The sequence below is a fragment of the Moschus berezovskii genome, chromosome 8 (assembly GCF_049115385.1).
Source record: "Moschus berezovskii isolate FMDL1 chromosome 8, NW_MosBer_1.0, whole genome shotgun sequence".
Classification (NCBI taxonomy): domain Eukaryota; kingdom Metazoa; phylum Chordata; class Mammalia; order Artiodactyla; family Moschidae; genus Moschus; species Moschus berezovskii.
This window is the reverse complement of record NC_142467.1, coordinates 67,252,908-67,265,557: the sequence shown is the minus strand read 5'-3', so window position 1 is coordinate 67,265,557 and position 12,650 is coordinate 67,252,908. Positions and strand designations below refer to the sequence as shown.

Here is a 12,650-nt window from a genome sequence, read left to right as displayed (position 1 = left end):
GCAGCACTCCCCGCTGCCTCGCTTCCCCTCCACCTGGGATGAGGATGAAGGATATACTCCACCTCCTGGCTTCGCCGAATCCTGGAGCATGGGTGGGGGTCCTCCTCATCCATTCCAGGTTCAACCCAGAGTGCTGCTAGCAACGGGGTGTCTGAGGTCGAGGTCTTTTTGCCTTAATTTCAAGGCCAGCTTAGGGCAGGCTGTAACAGCTCAGGGCTGGAGTCAATGTAAGCAGTGCTGGAGAGCCCTGGCTCTGGGGTCTGCTGGGTTTGAGTACTGGTTCTGCGGATGCCTGAATGTATACTTTGCACAAGGGGCGTCAGTGATCTCATCTGTGAAGTGGGGGAGAGCAGAGCCTCCCACATAGGGCTGTTGGGAGGGTTAAATAAGACATGCACATAACGAAAGGCATGACACTGGCCTAGCACTGAGTAAGGGCTCATAAAATGATAGCCATTCTCCCCTTTGTCGTTATTGGAACCATAGTAGCTGAAGAGCAATAAACAGGGAGCTGCTTGGTGGGGACAGGGCTGCTGGGAAGTCTTTCTGTCTCTCTCTCTTCCTCACTGGACAAGCCTGGATGGTCCAACCACTTTCTCTTGTGCTTGTTTGTGTTTCTAGATTTTCTTTCTTCCAATTTGGGGTCAATTGATTCTTGTCAGAAACAGATGTCTGTTACCATTTCATTCTGCATGTTTATTTAGAAAAAAATCAATTGCTGTGTTCAATATAATCAAATCTATTTGCTCTCTAGGAGTTTCCATGCTCTGACAAGAACAGCTCTCCCACCCCTCTTTGACCTGGTAGCATGTCCATTCCTGGGAGCTCGTAGGGCCTCCAATTGGTAAACCTGATTCTCAAGTCTGCACAGTGAAAATCATGGCTGTGTCCCACAACCACACACTCCTGCCCAGGGTCTGGGTTCCTCGGCTAGTCTGGGGAAAGAAGAGGAAGAGGTTTGCTCAGATCTTGCTGCCTAGCCCCCCAGAGGATAAAACCAGTCCTGGCAAATGGACAAAAGCTGGATGCAGTGTATGAGGGCAGAGAGATGCTTCAGTGGAGGTGGCGGTGGAAATGTGTGGGGGATCTGCAGGGACCTGGAATGGAAGACCTGTCAGGCTTTCCAGGGGACAGGCATTTGTGCCCCGACACTGGGAAGCTGGTGTTCACAGCAGATGGAGGGGGGGTTGATAGGAGGCTCGGTTCAGAAATGCTAGCATACCATTAGGCTCCCCCTGCCTCCCCCAAAGAAAAGAATACACCTAAAGGTTGGACCAGGCTGGGCCAGGTCACATGGGCAGAGCTGTCTCATCCTCCCAATCTCGGTGGGGCACAGATCTCTGAGCTGCCTGCTGCCCCAGGCCAGGGGTCTTCACACAGCTAGACAGCACCTCCCACTCTGGTGGCCAGGAAAACCAGCTACGCAGGGCCTGTTGGGTGGGCTGCAGCAACCTCCCCTGGCTCACCTCTCCTATCACACCCCTACAGTCCACTGTGAGTTCATGGAGTTCTCCACCCTGGCAATGCCCAGCCCATGCCTGCTGGTCAGGAAGGTATATACATGTCTAGAAATAAACTCGGCAGAAGAGGTAGGTGCCTCAGTGTCCAGGGCCAGCTCCCCAAATCCCTGATCTGGCCTCCTGCTAGGCTCATGCCACCCATGAGTTTTCCATCTTTTTACCAGCATTTACTCACAAACTCTGTGCTCTGTGTTGGGCGGTACCTTGAGTATACAATGGAGCTTTCTGTCTTGGGCATTGAGGGTGCCCATGGAAGGAGAGCTAACGAGGCCAAGGTAAAGGAAGTCTTGCTATGGATGAGCCCCACAGGATGAGGGATCTGTGGGCACAGGAGGCCGGGGGAAGGGATTTCTGGGTCACAGGGGTCACAGGTACAGGAGCCAGCAGCACAGTGTGTCCAGAGCCCCAAGGAGGCGGGTATGGCTGGGCTGGGGTAGGGCAGGGAGCAGGGCTTGGATGAGGCTAGAGGGAAGTGTGGAGCTGGGGCAGGGTGTCAGGCCCAGCAGATCGCACTTTGCCAAACTTCCTCTGTCCTGTCCTTTACTGAGGCCCTCACTGTGCCTGGCTGCTGCTGGGCATGGAGGTCCTAAAACAAACCCCCTCCTCCCAGGTCCTGCTCCTAGAAGAGCAGTTGTGCTTTACATGAGTCTCAACCTGGAATCAATAAATCATTGTCTCAAGGTTCCCAGGCTCCTCTAATATCTGTGTAGCTCTACGGGGGAATGAGCCTCAGAGGAAGAGCACCTGATGTTGGCATTTCTGTACCGGTGGAGATGGTCACTTCAGATTCCACAATTTAACCTCTTTCAAGACTTTTGAGGCTTCATCTCCAGCAAGGACTGCCCTCTCAAAAGCCTTCCCTTTTGGTCTCTAGGATGCATAGCTTCTGAGAGAGGCATGTAAAAGCGCTAGTTTACCAAGTCCCAGGTTTACTTTTTCATTCACAGCCTCCTGATCACACGGTGGGGTCAGATGTAACGGCTCCCCCAGGCAGGGTGTGCGCACCTGTGAGTCCTCGAAGATCTGGCTTTCAGCTAAAGGGTCTCGCTCTGCTGCCAGTTTGAAACCTCTGTCTTATTATAAAAGGAACACATGCATCTAAACTCTTAAATATAAAGAAAGAAAGTAAATCACCCATGATCCCTTTTCCAGAGGCTGGTCAGGCCGGGGGTGAAGCCTAGCCCTTGGCACAGGCGACCCTGAGCCAGAAGCCAAGCTAGCAGAGCCCTGGCTGGCCTCGTGTGATGCACGGGTCCTGAGGCCTGGCCCATAGCTTCTGCTTTCAGATCTCCCTCTCCCCTTAATCAATATAGGCAAGAGTTTCAATACCCAAAGGTTGGGTGTTTCTCATAATTATGCAGGTCATTTCGGCCCACCCACCTGGCAAGCCGACTGGGGACTTGAGGAGGTTGGGGTGTGGAGGGAGAAACAATCTCAGTAGCGCTGGCCACACGAATGTGCTGCATGGGGGCAGTGTTTCCTGTTCCCCTCAAGGTTCTTTACCCACATCTCTGCCCGGCCTACTCTTCACTGCATCTTGGACACAGCTGAAATATCGCCTGATCTAAACTAGCCCTTTGGCTTCATAATTCTCTGTGCTCTGCATGTTTGGGGTGGGCCTGGTCCCAGGGAGGGACCCTGCCCCTTTGGAGGGAAAGCCCCTGGAGGGGAGTACAACAGAGGCTTGGGGACCAAAACACTCCTCCCCTGTGCCCACGCGGGGGCTGACCACGATGATGGAGAGTGGGCTGACTACAGGCACCTGGATGGGGTGCTGTCAGCGCCGTCCATATCCCGCTGTGGGACCAGCCTGGACAGTCACACATACGATGGGCCAGTGGTAAGTGCCTGTGAACGTGGTTGAGTCCGGTGGCTCCAGAGCAGAGCTTCTCATCAAGAGGCCAGGGCGACAGGGCCACCCTGCAATAACCTTTCCTGGGGTCCTCAGGAAAGGCTTCAGCATAGGCTGCGACACCTGCCACCAACTCCACTGATGACAGTCACTGCCAGGCTGGACGAAGCACTGGACGAGGAGTCGGAAAGGCAGCCACTCCTGCCTTTCTTGCCCCCATTTCTTACCTTAGAATGGGGACAGTAAACACCTTATAGGGTCCTGATGTAAAAGGAAACATAATAGACTTCGCAGTGTCTGAGTGATTGGCAGGCTCAAGGGCCTCTCTGCATGAAATGCCCTACATGAGCCACAGGGTCTGGTGCATTTATCTCTGTCCCCTTCACCGATGCCCAGTGCCTAGCACAGGTGGCCACTAAATCGGTGAAGACTTCCTCCCGCCTACCCATCCCCATGAACATTTCTGCTCTGGGGCCTCTCGGGGAGGGAGGCTCATGTCCTGACCAGCCTGGCTGTGATGAGAGTCCCCAAGAGGCCCTTAGAACAACCCAGCCATCCTCCGCTGGCCGGGGTGTCCCCCATGCAGCAGCACTGGCCCAGGTCCTGGCACTGGCTTCGGGCTTCCTGCTGGCACGTGTGTGCGGGGGCTCCTCCTGCTCACAGACCGGGCCTGTTTTGGCAGATAAAGTATTGATCAGCTTGCTGAGGAGCCCAGAGTGTGATCCTATTTTCATGTCAGAACTTGGTAATGAACTACATTTATCAAGCCCGTGCTCCATGAGAAAGGTCAGCCGTGGATCTGGCTAAGTTGTTATGACACCTCATTAATCTAGTTCCCTTAATAATTGTCCCTCTTTGAAGATTCTAATGTTCACCCATTCCAGCCACACTGCTTCCACTCTGAGGGAGATTATTACAGCAGGAGCACAGGCACGTCCGCATTTCATTTTTTGAGCAAAGAGAGATAGGACGCAGGTAGCAGCCTCTGGAATTGAACGTCTATCAAAAGCATGCTTTCTCCTGCAGAACAAAGGGAAGCAAGGCAGACACTGAATATTCCATCAGCCACGTGCGCCCCTGCCAGCTCTGCCTCAAAGGGACGGTCTTCGCTGTGGCAGGCAAAGCTTCTGGGCCCAGGTGTGGGAGGGGCTGGTGGCTCCAGAGTCGGGGAAAGGGGCGTGGCACAGCATGGGCAAGGAGGGAGAGCCAGCCAGGTAGTAGGGAGCTCAGATTCTAATGGAGAGGGAGACAGGCCGTGTGGTCAAGGCCTTGGTGGGCTGGAGACTTCTGGCATTAGGAACAGAGGAGGTAGGGAGACTGGAGAGGGACCATCTCTGCTTGCCTCCCTCGCCAAGCTGCCCCCATCTAAAGACGCCCCTGTGCACTGCCCTGTTCTTGTCAGTCGTGGCCCTTTCCCCAGCCTTTACTCTGCTATTCATACGCTGTTGGCATCAGGCTGCCCCATTACCTGGGAGCCCCTTGAAGCCAGGGCCCTGCCTTGTTGCAGGTGTGATGCCAGCACCTGGCCCATGCACCTGCATGCAGAAGGTGCTCATTAAATGTCTGCTGATTGGACGAAAGTGTAATCCTGGTGGATAGCGGCTACAGCCCTGTCCTGAGGAGGGGGACAATCCCAGCCACCCCGAGGCATAGTGACTGAGCTCTGGAACTCTGGAGCGGCTGGGGGGCCATGCCATCCATCATATCAGCTCCTGGCTGCAGGGGGTGTGACACATGAGTGTGTGAGGCAGCCCCAGTGTGTGGTTTGTGTCATACTCACTGTCAGGGGCATGGACCACACCTCACTAGTGGGGGCACCCCAAAACCTGCAGCAGTGGCTCTGAAGAGTCTAGCACAACAAGCCTGGGAGTCACGGTGGCGTGGAGGTGGGGGGCCACAGAGGGGCTGTGGCCCTGCTGGACACGGGGTCACACAGGAGTGTCTCCTCCGAGCCCCTCTAGGGAACTTCGGGACCTGCCACTGGACGGGAGGAGGATGAGAGGGTCTGTCCTCTGATTCTGCCATTGATGGTCAGGACAGCCCCAGACGGCCCTGGGAAAAGGCCAGGCAAGGGGCTTCTGCTTGGAACAGTGCCCCGATGGGGAGGCCTGAGGGTGAATTCAGTTGTGACACAGCCTCAGGAAAGGTTCGGTGCCACACGAGGGTTCTGATCAGTAACTGAACACAAAGCTGATCCTGGGGACCCTCTGAGCTCCAGGAGAATTTTACATGTGGGCAGAACTGGGGGGAGCCGGGGCTAGGGGGATCTTGAGGCCCCTATGAAGACAGCCCCCCATGGCCTCCAAGGTGCTGGCCCTTACCTTACTGAGGCAGCCTTGCACTTCAAGAGTCCCTGGCAAACCCCTAAATTTATGGGAGAGGGGACTTCAGGACAGAGGTCACTAGATATCATGAAGAACTCTTCTGCCATTAGCAGCATCATCTCACTTGGGGATGTGTGTGAGCTGAAGAGCGGGAGGATGGGAAGGAAGAACGTGCCCGGTGGGGGCTGGTGGGTCATGCTCTGAGATGCCACCACCTGAGGGAGGGCAGCTCCCTTCCTGAGCTGCACACAGGCTGTCCCTTTAGAAGCCACACAGCAGCCTGCCATGCCCTTGAGCCACAACCTCTGGACTCCAGTCCTTCCTGACCAGTCCAGGTGGCCCAGCCCCTGGACTCAGATCCAGATCCCTCACCTGGGAGGACCCTCAGGGGCGTGCCCACAGTCTCTTGGCCGCTGCTGGGTTTGCTCACAGGCAGGCTTGGCCCCGACCCCCACCCAAGCATCTGCCTCCCTGGTTCCCACACTGTCCCCAGCGGGCCTGAAAAGTAAAGTCACTGCTGAAGACAAAGCTGCCGTCCTCACCACCAAAGCAAGAACTCAGCTTCATCGTCGGCACCAACATCACAGCTCAACGTGCTTGTGTTACGTGGGCCTCAGTGCAATGTGGCATTCTGAGGTCTATTTTCAAACTGCTAAGCTGTGCAAAGAGCAAGAAGCACTTTCCTCCCCCGTCTAATTTATGAGCCGCCATAACTTTACTGGAGTTTAGCTTAAGAGGAACAGATGTTTAATTTGATGTAAATTCATGAACATTAACAATCTTTCTGCTGCCATTTCTGGGAAAATTCAATTAACAATAAATACCAAAACCAACGGGTTTATCTTTAGGATACGTTTTTGCTAATACATGATATAGTTTTACTGATGGTGTTGACCAAGCCACAAAATTCTGACAATTTCTAGAGATTGCTAAGCACACATGATATGGTCCACTCACAACCCCCAAACAGGTGTACTCAAAGTCATGCCACCCAGTGATCCTCTGCTGGCTGTCTCTTGGGACCTATGACTTCTGAGCAGATGGGTCACCGTGGCCATACTCAGGTCCTCTGGGGAAGTGTTTACACCATGGCCTGAGCTGTGGTTCTTGACTACCCCCACTACCTGCCAGAAAGCAGCCTGCAAATTTGCTTCCATTTCCTGGAAGGCCTTTTCTTCAAATCTGGCTTTACTGCCAAGGTCCAGCTCTAAGGAGGTGCTCTGTCCATTTTGTTGGTCATAGCAAACACTGTCTTCCAAAAACAAAAGAGATGACTCTACACATGGACATCACCAGATGGTCAATATCAAAATCAAATTGGTTATATTCTTTGCAGCTGAAGATGGAGAAGCTCTATATAGACAGCAAAAACAAGACCTGGAGCTGACTGTGGCTCAGACCATTAGGTCCTTACTGCAAAATTCAGTCTTAAATTGAAGAAAGTGAGGAAAACAACTAGACAGTTCAGGTATGACCTAAATCAAATCCCGTATGATTATATGGTACAGGTGACAAATAGATTAAAGGGATTAGATGTGGTAGACAGAGTGCCCCAAGAGCTATGGGTGGAGGTTTGTAACACTGTACAGGAGGCAGTGACCAAACCATCCCCACAAAAAAGAAATGCAAGAAGGCAAAGTGGTTGTCTGAGAAGGTCTTACAAATAGCTGAGGAAAAAAAAGAGAAGCAAAAGGCAAAGGAGAAAGGTAAAGATATACCAAACTGAATGCAGATTTCAGAGAATAGCAAGGAGAGGTAAGAAAATCTTCTTAAGTGAACAATGCAAAGAAATAGAGGAACACAACAGAATGGGAAAAACTAGAGATCTCTTTATGAAAATCAGAGATACCAAGGGAACATTTCATGCAAAGATGGGCACAGTAAAGGACAGAAATGGCAAGGACCTAACAGAAGCAGAAGAGATTAAGAAGACGTGGCAAGAATACACAGAACTATACAAAAAAGGTCTTAATGACCCTGATAACCATGACAGTGTGGTCACTCACCTAGAGCCAGACATCCTGGAGTGTGAAGTCAAGTGGGTGTCAGGAAGTATTACTGTGAACAAAGCTAGTGGAGGTGATGGAATTCCAGCTTAACTGTTTCAAATCCTAAAAGATGATGCTGTGAAAGTGCTGCACTCAATATGCTAGCAAATTTGGAAAACTCAGCAATGGCCACAGGATTGGAAAAGGTCAGTTTTCATTCCAATCCTAAACAAGGGCAATGTCAAAGAATGCTCAAACTACCGTACAATTGTGGTCATTTCACATACTAGAAAGGTAATCCTCAAAATCCTTCAAGCTAGGTTTCAACAGTACATGAAGCAAGAATTTCCAGAAGTACAAACCGGACTTAGAAAAGGCAAAGGTACCAGAAATCAAATGGCCAAGATCCATTTGATCATAGAAAAAGCAAAGGAATTCCAGAAAAACATCTACTTCTGCTTCATTGACTATGCTAAAGCCATTGACTGTGTGGATCAAAACAAACATGTGGAAAATTCTTAAAGATATGAAAGACCAGACCATCTTACCTGCCTCCTGAGAAGCCTGTATGCAGGTCGAGAAGCAACAGTTAGAACCAGACATGGGACAAGAGACTGGTTCAAAATTGGGAAGAGAGTACGTCAAGGCTGTATATTGTCACTCTGCTTATTTAACTTATATACAGAGTACATCATGCCAAATGCCAGGCTGGATGAATCACAAGTTGGAATCAAGACTTCCAGTCTCAGATATGCAGATGATACCTCTCTAATGACAAAAAGTGAAGAGGAACTAAAGAGTCTCTTGATGAAGGTGAAAGAGGAGAGTGAAAAAGCTGGTTTAAAACTCAATATCCCCCAAATTGAAAGAGACACGTGTACTCCAATGTTCATTGCAGCACTGTTTATAATAGCCAGGACATGGAAGCAACCTAGATGTCCATCTGCAGACGAATGGATAAGAAAGCTGTGGTACATTTACACAATGGCGTATTACTCAGCAATTAAAAAGAATACATTTGAATCAGTTCTAATGAGGTGGATGAAACTGGAGCCTATTATACAGAGTTAAGTAAACAAGAAAGAAAAACACCAATACAGTATACTAACACATATATATGGAATTTAGAAAGATGATAACGATAACCCTGTATATGAGATAGCAAAAGAGACACAGATGTATAGAACGGTCTTTTGGACTCTGTGGGAGAGGGTGAGGGTGGGATGATTTGGAAGAATGGCATTGAAACATGTATATTATCATATGTGAAACGAATCACCAGTCCAAGTTCGATGCATGATACAGGATGCTTGGGGCTGGTGTACTGGGATGAACCAGAGGGATGGGATGGGGAGGGAGGTGGGAGGGGGGTTCAAGATGGGGAACACATGTACACCCGGGGCAGATTCATGTCAATGTATAGCAAAACCAATACAATAATGTAAAGTAAAAAAAAAAAAAAATAGAATGGAAAAAAAGAAGAATGGAAAGATGGTTTAGAGTAAGAAAATTTATTACTGTCATTGCTAAGTAAAAATTTAAAGAAGAAATCATTTTTTATCATAGAAGTTATACAGGAAAAAATAATTTAAAATGTAAATTCATTGTAATGATGTAAATTCATTCATACAAAACAAGAAAAACAAATTCATTCTTAACAAACCAGGAATATCTATTTTTTCAAAAACCTGCTGCAAACATTATAGGTAATATTGAGATGGTAAAATCATCTTGTTTACTATCACAGGCAACATAAATTTATCACCACTCAGGATTGTTTAAAATAGTAAGAAGAGCTAACAGTGGAGGGAACCTGGCGTTGTCATACACATTCTCTGTGATACAAACACTGGGGAGGGGAACTCTGCAGTGTCTGGTAAAATAAGAAAGTATGTAAATTGGGAGACTGGAATTGACATATACTCACTGCCATACATAAAATATCTTATAAGAAACTGCTGTATAGCACAGGAAACTGTACTGAATACTTTGTGATGACTGACATGGGAAAAGAATCTAAAAATGAGTGGATATTTGTATATGTATAACTGATTCACTTTGCTGTACACTGGAAACTAACACAACATTGTAAACCAACTACACTCCAATAAAAATTAAAGAAAAAAAGTGTGCTCACTTAAAAATAAATAAATAAAAAATGAAACTCAATATCCAAAAAATGAAGATCATGGCATCCAGTCTCATCACTTCATGGCAAATAAGATGGGGAAAAAGTGGAAATAATGGCTGATTTTATTTTCTTTGGCTCTAAAATCACTGTGGATGGTGATTGCAGCCATGAAGTTAAAAGACACTGCTCCTTGGAAGAAAAGCTATGACCAATCTAGACAGTATATTAAAAAGCAGAGACACCACTATGCTACAAAGGTCCATAGAGTCAAGGCTATGGTTTTTTCAGTAGTGAGAGTTGGATGAGAGTTGAACCATAAAGAAGGCTGAGCACCGAAGAACTGATGCTTTTGAACTGTGGTGCTGGAAAAGACTCTTGAGAGCCCCTTGGACGGTAAGGAGATCAACCAGTCAATCCTAAAGGAAATCAACCCTGAATATTCATTGGAAGGACTGATGCTGAAGCTGAAGCTCCTACTTTGGCCACTTGATGCAAAGAGCAGACTCACTGGAAAAGACCCTGATGCTGGGAAAGATGGAGGGCAGGAGGAGAAGGGGGCGATAGAGGTTGAGATGGTTGGATGGCATCATGGACAAGCTACACATGCTCATCTTGTGTTCGTCTCTGCCTGTCTCCTCCATAAATTATGTTCCAAAGCCTCTGCATCTCTTGCATGAGTGTCTTCAGTGTCTTAGAGAACTGGCCACGGGGATCCACACTGGATGCTGTCATGGGCTATGAGGGGCTTGGCAGGTTCCTGCCTGCCTTTGATGCACGGTGCTCAGCCTGTCTCCTGCCCTCCCTTCACTCAGCCTGTCTCCCCTCTTCACTCACTAATCCTAACTCCAGAACCAATAGCAGGCCCACCACACTCATCAGAAGCCCCTCATTGTTCCAGACTTCAAAGAGGGCCTAGCATCAGGCTGGGTCACTGTTCTTACTCAGCGTTCTCTGTTCTCTTCCATGGACTGTGCTATTCATCATCCCGTCTTCTGAGTTGAAGATACAGGACCCACTTTAGGCGCACAAACAGGATTTGCACATCTAGGGCTCCACATGGCCTCTGCCCTGCCTAGCCCAACAAACATGCCAAGCAGACCACACCTCTCCTTCCCCAGCTGCCTGCACCAGAGCTGACCAAGGCTGCTTGGACGCTGGGTGGAAGTAATCTGAATTTGTGGACAAAACCTCATCTCAAGTTTTGCCCCAGCATCAGGTAATTTAAATTAACAAAATCACCCAGAGCTTTGCTAGATAAATGGTACATTTGCTCATGAATGCCTGGTTCAATTGATGTTGCTATACAATCTGCTGTTTGACATTTACAATCCTCTCTTCTATTCCTATTAGAGAAAGCAAAATTGGTTGGATTCCTAGGAGAGGGATCCACATACACTTTTTATGGTTGACTGGCACATCTATCAGGTGGCCCCTGAGTGAAAGAGTAATGTTTGAAAACTTGAATAAATGCTAAAGCCCTCCTGGAATTAAGAACTTTAGCTTTTACTCTTGCGTTTGTGGGAAACCCACATGACTAGGTTCCCTACCAAGTTACTCACGCTTTCTAGGAGGAGGACACTGGCTCCTCCCATACTTTCTGCTCCCCTGATGCCCTGCCCAGAAGCTCTGTCCCCTGCCTGCTCCCCACCGGCCCTTACCTGCACCATGAGGAGAAGCAGGAGTGCTAGACCAGGGGATGGCAGATGGGGAAGCTGGAGGGGACGAGAGGAGAAAAGGTGAGCACCACCCATCTGCTGTGATTCCCGAGAACTGCTGCGAGGCTTCATCCTCCAAACGTCTAAGCAAAGGGAAGTGTCCTGCTACTGAGGCTGCAAAAATTTAGTTCCTCGGGGTCAGAGGTCCAAAAAATTTCACTGCTTTGAGCCTCTGTGATCGTCGAGTGGCCACTGAGCTGAGGGGAACCTCGCCCAGAGACGCAGCAGGGTCTGAGGCCACTGTGGACTGAGTGAATGGGGCGGGAACAAGGTCTCCTGGCCCTTGAGCCAGGCTTACATCCAGGTAAAGGGATCACTTTGCTCTCTGAGGACTCACAGCACAGCAGAAGCCCTCTATAAATGACCTCAAGAAGGGCGGTGCTATTACTAGCAGGCGTTCTGAAATTCCATGGGGGGTGTTTTTGGTTCTCACAATGATTGGCAGGGGCCCTGGTGGCACTTAATGGCTGGGACCAGGCACCTTAGGGACCCTGCTCTTTGTAGCACTGTCCTGTCCAACAAAAATGTCAAATTGCACCATGGACAGTCACTTTTGGTTAGCTGTTTGGAGGATGAAGCCTCCCAGCAATTCTCAGGAACAAAATCAAAGGAATCACAGCTGGTGGGGGTGGTGGCCACTCTCTAACCGGAGTGAAAGACCCACTTACCACTCTTGAGTTCCTAGGACCTACCAAGTTGTTACACACAAAATGCTTCCCCTTATGGCCTTGAAAAGGATTTTCCAAGGATGCACTTATGCTTGTATATTGTACATTTGGTTTACATCTTTAAAAAATTTTAAAAAATTATTTAAAAAAATTTTGACTGTGTCTTGTGGCTTTCAGCATCTTAGTTCCCTGACCAGAGATCGAACCCATGCCCTTGGCAGTGAAAGCATGGAGTCCTAACCAATGGACCACCAGGAATTCCCTTGTTTACAACTTTATCAAGAATTGTCCACTATTTTGGAGAATCATCCTTCCACACTCAAGGACACCTGAGTACTCAAAGTGCCAACCAAACGTGCCCATCATGGGCTCCATCTGCAGCCTTTGTGTTCCCAAGATCTGCATGCCGGGGCTGACATTTTACCATTGTGAGGTGGGGTGTGTAGCTAACA

General features: G+C 49.0%; 1 protein-coding gene across 1 annotated transcript in view; it reads right to left on the bottom strand.

Moving 5' to 3' along the window:
• The window catches only part of FSTL4 (follistatin like 4), a 431,430-nt gene that overhangs the window by 139,666 nt on the left and 279,114 nt on the right, over window positions 1-12,650 (bottom strand). The gene's annotated exons all lie outside the window — the stretch shown is intronic.